The sequence below is a fragment of the Rhyacophila brunnea genome, unplaced genomic scaffold (genome assembly GCF_057557595.1).
Source record: "Rhyacophila brunnea isolate RB1 unplaced genomic scaffold, BYU_Rbru_1.0 scaffold_19, whole genome shotgun sequence".
Classification (NCBI taxonomy): Eukaryota; Metazoa; Arthropoda; class Insecta; order Trichoptera; family Rhyacophilidae; genus Rhyacophila; species Rhyacophila brunnea.
In genome coordinates, this window is record NW_028232848.1 from 1,817,335 (window position 1) to 1,824,741 (window position 7,407).

Below are 7,407 nucleotides of genomic sequence, written 5' to 3' on the forward strand. Positions count from 1 at the left end.
GGGGTGTCGGGTAGCTCAGGTGGTGGTGTTTAGCACCCCTCGATAGTACCTACATTTTTTTTCTTTTTACTTTTAGTAACTTGTTATTTCTAGTCGTGCTCGTTGATTATGTATATCCGGGTGTGTAACACAGTTTTATTTTATTTCCAGTAGTAAAACGCTCAGAACTTCTCGAGTTATTGTTTATTCAGAACACAAGTACACATTAACATTGTTTTCTTCAATTATTTTGATAGTCACAAACCACAAAAAGTTAGCTTTTCAGTGAACCCTTGGTTTATTATGCTTCATTTATAACTATATGTCATTAGATAAAATTTATTACCAATCTCGATAATAGTTCACAATCAAATTTAGGTTCTCCCTTAGAGTACCTCTAGCTTAATATACTTAGCTTCCAACATCAAAAGTTAAAGTTAATTCTATTTAAAATAAACTTCGTTAATATTGTCAATTAAATTTAGGGTCCTACTTGGAGTACCTCTGGTTTAGTATGTTTCGCTTCCAACTTCAAAGGGTAAAGTTAATTTTTTTTTTAAATAAACTTCGTTAATATTCGTAATTAAATTTAGGGTCCCCTTCGTTAATATTGTCAATTAAATTTAGGGTCCTAATATGAGTAGGTACCTCTGGTTTAGTATGTTTCGCTTCCAACTTCAAAGGGTAAAGTTTTTTTTTTTTTTAAATAAACTTCGTTAATATTGCCAATTAAATTTAGGGTCCCACTTAGAGTACCTCTGATTTAGTATATTTTACTTATCACATCAAACGGTAAAGTTAATTTTATTTAAATTAATAAACTTCGTTAATATTGTCAATTAAATTTAGGGTCCTAATTGGAGTACCTCTGGTTTAGTATATTTCACTTATTATTTAATTATATATAATTATTATATTGGTTATTAATGCTTTTTTTATAAATAGCTAAGTGTCAAAGTGACATTTCTTTATTTACATCCGGAGTTCGGAGAATTCTAGAATGGCCACGAAACTTGGATTAAACGGGCGTGATGATAATTTACAACTGTTTTATTTAAAAGAAATGGGCGGTCTCATAGGTCCAGAGCGGCCATTGCAAAGTTGTGATTGATCGATTTCAAAGCGTCCATGGCGGACGCCATGCGTTTACAAAAAGCTGCACTATTTTTTCCACTTTGAGCAGCGACCGACATTTCCAAAGGCTGTAGTTTTTTTCCCTTCATATAAGTGGGTGTAGGTACTTTGTAAATTGTTCATTTAAATTCTTTTGAAAATTTCTCACCCCCTCTTGCACCTGTCAGACGAACATTCCGAAAAAAATGAACCTTCTCGGAATCAGCTCATTGAAGAGTCAAAAGATAGGTGATCTTAATCCAGATGGGATTGCGTTTACACAGTGACGTCCCTAGACAAAATGCCGCCCCTAGGCAGCGTCAAAATGCCGCCCCATTTTTTTTATCATCCTTTCATTACTCCAATATCTAAGAAATGTGTTGTATGAAGCATGGCCCCCGCATCCTGAAGCGGGCCCCCAGGCAAGGATCTTTGGCAGCCCCCCTACCTATCGCTTAGGATAAAGGCAGTGTGACGCTCTACAGTAATGTTTTCCAAATGGTGTACGCGTTAAAACTGATGCGTATATTTAGTGTTTTTTTTTTGTATATTTTAATACACCCATTTGAATTATGGAGTTTTTGAGTATCGCTACACAATTATAAATTGTATTGTACAACCACATAATTTTAAATATTAATATTATTGAATAAAATAGCGCCGCAGGCGAATTTTTTGCTATTAGAGCAAATTTGTGATATGTGTTTATTTCACTTATCGAGCCCGGGACCCAGGCTAGAGCCCTGTCAGCCCCCCCTTGTGGGGGGCATGGTATGGATGGATACATTACTAACAAAATATATACCTACCACTAAGCTGAATCATAAAACATTAAATTTAGATATTAATAAATAAATAAGCGAATAAATATAATATTAGTTAAACACTTACCCAAATCACCAGAGTCTGAGATGCCATTTGGTTGATATGTCTGACACATTTGAGTCGCTTAGAATCATAACTCACATATTCCAAAAATCAAGTTTTGAGATAATCGCTAAAAACCAACAGAGCACTATTTTTTGCAATAAGAAGAACAGTATTGAACTCCCTTGAATATTAATGAGTGAGAGAGTCGAATAACTTTTTTTAAAAATATATATACCTAATACTCCTAACGTTGCAGACATACAGCATACTATAAGAAATAGAGCTCCCCGATTGGTTAGGAAGGCGTCAGTGACAAAACTCCATTCTTTGAAATATGCGAGATATTACACCAACAATGAACTTTGTCAACGATTTTCACATGGTTTAAATTGACTTTTAATACTCAAATATTTTTCGGTATATAGATTAATTCATCTAGAATCATTTGGCATATTTAACTAAAAAACGACAAAATTGCAATATGTGAGTTATGACTCCAAGTTTGGTCTGTACCATTTAGTAATACCTACGCAGACGCACGCATTACACCATTTTTTCTATGCTATTATTGTACCCTACAATATGTAAACACAATAATTTTCCTCATTATTTATTTAATATAAACCTATTTTTAATCATAAATACACTATTAACTAATAGTCTCAACACTCAACCGTTGATGATTGAAATAAAATACCCAAATCCACACTATTATCAGCACAAAATATGTTTACAAAAAAATGACTTAAAAGAAGGTATTGTTATTCACAGCACGATAAATACGATATAATCTAGGTAGGTACCTACTAGTGTACATTTTTAATACAATTAGCTGGTACTTAATGTAAATAGTATTATATGCACGAATACTAATTGATTATGACAAATGTCAATGGATTAATAATAATTATGAATATCTATTTTGCAATAGGTACATCCGGCAACTTTTAAATCTCGGGAATGACTGGCAAAAATATTTGGATAAATTAAAAAATACGGAAGTATGTACCTATCTATAAATCTCTACCATAATTTTCCTTGTTTCGTCACCAACGTTGAAATCTATATAGGTAATATTATTTTGTTTCAATACCTATCTACGTCGCTTGTTCGGCGCCACCCATGGCGCGACGGCTTTTGCGCGTATACCTACATAATATCACTGTTATGAAAGGAACTCTTTAATCTGAGTAAATGACATTATATTATTATATTATGACTGATTTATTATGGATTTTTGGTGTTTTACATTTATCATTCATAATGCGTCTACGTGCCAAGAGTAGTAAAAATATTTTTTATAGGCATTTTGTATACGAAACCGAGCAGTCAAAAATAAAACAAAAATTCCTCGCGAAGCGTGGTGACATCATACTAAAATATGTACTCTAGTAAGCACTGGATAAAAAAAAACATCCGGAAAAAAACATCTCCAACGCTCTGGTTATAATATAACTAATTTAGGTAGCTATTTCTATATAATACCAAATAATTCTCCTCGATTTGCCGCCCTTCGAGTATCTGCCGCCCCCAAGCGACGCTCAATCTGCCTACCCCCACGGGACGTCACTGGCGTTTACAGATACCAAGACAATTACGAGCTCGCGGAATTATGATCGATTTGAAAATCGTTTCCAGCTGTTTATTTTTGTACACCGACTTATACGGTACATTCTTAATCTAAATCTCACATACTATTAAATCGCATACTGGTAAGTTACAATTTTACTATTCCTAATACTTAATATCTAATTATTTGCTTCCGCTCATCCCTTACACACCAGCAAAATCCCGCTAAATAACCAAGTGATACGATCATAGGTTTTTTTTTGCTCCGCTAATTGACTTAGGAGGTCAAGAGCCGCTTTTTAGGCCTACAAAACCTTATTTCCGACTTCCCATTTAAGACGGGAAGTCCATGGGCATGTCACTACCTACAAACTCACTTCATAAATCGGTACGTAGGTATTATGATAAAATGACATGACTGTAAGTACCTAAATATTGTATTTTTAATGCCACAAACTCAGGGCTCGAAATGGACGGGAACGCACCGGAGCGCGGTTCCGGTTCGTGAAATTGCTAAAGTTAGTGTTCCGTCTTGTGGAAAAAATATTTAGACCATCTGAGATAGATAGGCCATATAATAGAAAATCTAACACATTTATTTTTATAAAATACACATAAAATTAAATAAGGTAGGTAACTATGTAAACATCTTCAGAAAATTTGTTGAGCGCTCCGGTTCGTAAACTTTTCCATTTCGAGCACTGCACAAACTGAAATCACTTACGACAATTACCACAAAACAACAACGGAATAATATTATGTAAGCGGGTAATTAAAAATTACCTCCATCGTCGTCATCATCAGCCTGAATCTATCCACTGCTGGATGAAGGCCTCTCCAAGCTGACTCCACTTCTCTCGGTCCTGTGAGTTGCATTGCCATGTACTTCCGCAGAACTTAACCATTCCATCGATCCAGCGGCCTCTAGGTCTACCTTGCGGACGTTTTATACCTCTTAGGGATGACTAGATTTGTCCAGCGATTGTCCCCTTTTCGAGCTATTATTATTAGCTATAAAATTACCTTACCGCAGCCCTATGTTGTAACTTGTGACATGAAGTCACCCGACGATATGACGTAATTGTGACGTATGCTTAATACACGCATCGAGGCGAGCCGCCCAATGCACACGGCTCACCATATATATTATTATGCTGAAACACCTATTTGTGTATGGGGACAAGGAATAACGCCAGTATTAGAGTAGCGTTAATTTCTCGAAGACTATTGACTCACTCCGGTAGTACGTCACAATGATGTCATATGACGTCATGTCGCCGGGTGACTTCAAGTCACAAGTTACAACATAGGGCTGCTGAACCACAATCCTGGTGGGGAAATAATTACATAAAGGCACATTTTTACTTATAGGCCAATGGGGCCTACTTTGAGTCCATTCTAATGAGAAACCTGTATGAATCTAGCGAGTAGCGGGCATAATAAAATAAATTGATTACATTTTCGTACTTGTTATTTTTACAATTATATTTTTAATTGATCAATGGGTAATGAAGATTGAATCGTGACGATTTGAATTTAACTACTATTACCGAAATAGCGTTATCTGTCGGTAACACAGAGTTTCCCAGAGAGATAAGCCCAGATATTAAGGCTATACCTCAGTTGAGGCATGGTATAAAAAGATAGTGGCTAGGTGATGCGCATATTGCGGGTCGCGGGTCTGCAAATGACGCATGCCGAACGAAATATAATTTGTCATATAAATCCAACATGCGTCCATTTAATGTTCTGTTTATTGTTCTATTAGTAAAAAAAATTCTTTCTTAACTTTCTTCTTTAAGCACTACGGTGCATGGTTGCAGCATCAGTCCCGTGCGGCTTCGTCTCGGGACGGAATGAGCACTTAAAATCACTTCTTTCAGACACGTTTAAAGCGTCATGGAAAGCGGCCGTGCATATCCACGGCTGTGCATATATGACGGGTGGTGGTGGGAACTATTGTTCTATTAGTAACAATAATAATATATCCATTGACATGTTTTCTTTTTAAAGTAAATATCTTTATATAATAAATATCTTTAATATTTATTATCTGTTCTGTGATTATGACTGCACATTTTTGACAGCCACTTGTGGATGCGGCAGTTCGCAATAACAGTGAGTGAACACACTTAGTTATATCTAAATGTAGGTCAAATACGGAGTGTCTTGGTACGATGAATGTATCTGCAAAAGCGCAGTATTCCGTGGTGGAAGCGACGAGAAACTATAAGTCGTAAATGTGGAAGTCAGTGGCGCCTGATAGATTTTGTTAACCGTGCCCCCTCCCCTGCCTTAATATTAGTAATAAAAGTATGGATAATTTTTCAAAATGGACCTCCCCAAACCATTTTTCTGTGTGCGCGCCTGCTATTATAATATCGAACTGTAGACGTATCGATTTTGGAAAATATACTCCTCTTATAAAATGAGATCATTATAACTTTTCCCGAAAAGGGTCCATAATGGTATCGAAATTAGGATTATATTTGTAAATATCCCATGCACTGATAACGTTGTCGCTTATCATAAAAACTGTTGATGCCAGCACAGAATCACCAATGTAATTAAGGCCAGGATATCCTACATTATGATTGCAATCACTGAACTATTAGTGTAATTATATTTTCCCAAAAACGCTCATTGCCTGGTTCCAAATGTACAAAAAAAACAAATGTAATTTTTTTCCCTAGCTGGGATTCAATCCGAATACCTTCCCCGTGCTAGATCGCCAGTGCGCAGCAATATCATTCACTCATCTGTGGCAGTGACGTCCCTTATCTTATAGCAATGAACACAGTAAATATAAATATAATTAATTTGAGATAAAATGACACATTTTATTTGAAAACAATGATGTTCCACTTAGATTAAATTAGAGTAGTGAATATTACATCGAAATAAATATTAAATTTGATAATAATTACGGTTGGTACCTACCTATTTTTAATACGATTTTCTTTATTAAACCGCCTGTAATTTTAATTCATTCTGATAAATAAAATGTGATTACACGCCATACATTATTTGTCTCTAAATAATTATTTTAATTATAATTTAATCTATGTGGAACATCATTATTTTTAAATAAAATATCGTCGCAGACCTGACGTTTTCAGGATCAAAACTGTTTCTTTGTGTCAGGCTTATCAGACACCCAGGCATGGCCCCCACAAGGGGGGTTGACAGGGCTCTAGTCTGGGGGCCCTGGATAATAGGGGGCCCGATGTAGCGAGTCGACCAAATAAGTGAGTATTTGAGTGAGATAGTATTTCGTTATTACTTTTTTAACATTATTTTATATTGTTTTTTTGTCTCCCTTTTTACTATAACTTGATTTGTTATAACCCATTGCTCGAAATGGACCGGAGCGCCGTTCCGGTTCATAAAATCCCCAAAATTATCGCTCCATCTCATGGAACTATTAATTTGACCGTCGGAGCAATATAAGTATGTCATTATAATTGAAAAATCTAACACACTTTTTTTTAAAATTTATATACAATTAAATAACAATTTTAATATTTTCGTAAAATTATCGAGCGCTGCTATTATAACCAGTACTTTTTTTAAATTTAAATGTCATGTTGTGAACGTCAAAAAATAATGGTTTTTTTTTAAATAAATGAATAAATAAATATGTACATATAAATTAATACAAAACCCCCTGAATATCCACAAATATTACCAATACTGAATGCGCGTTACGTTTACATGACAAACTTTAGTGCACAGATGTAAAAATATTGAAAATAACATATTCTTTAAAACGTTCGTAACATTCGAAAATCGTATCTTCTCACAACCACGTCCAAAAGGTAATGCACTTTCCATTATTTCTGTTTCAGCTATATGGTTTCGGCTCTCGTGGTGCAG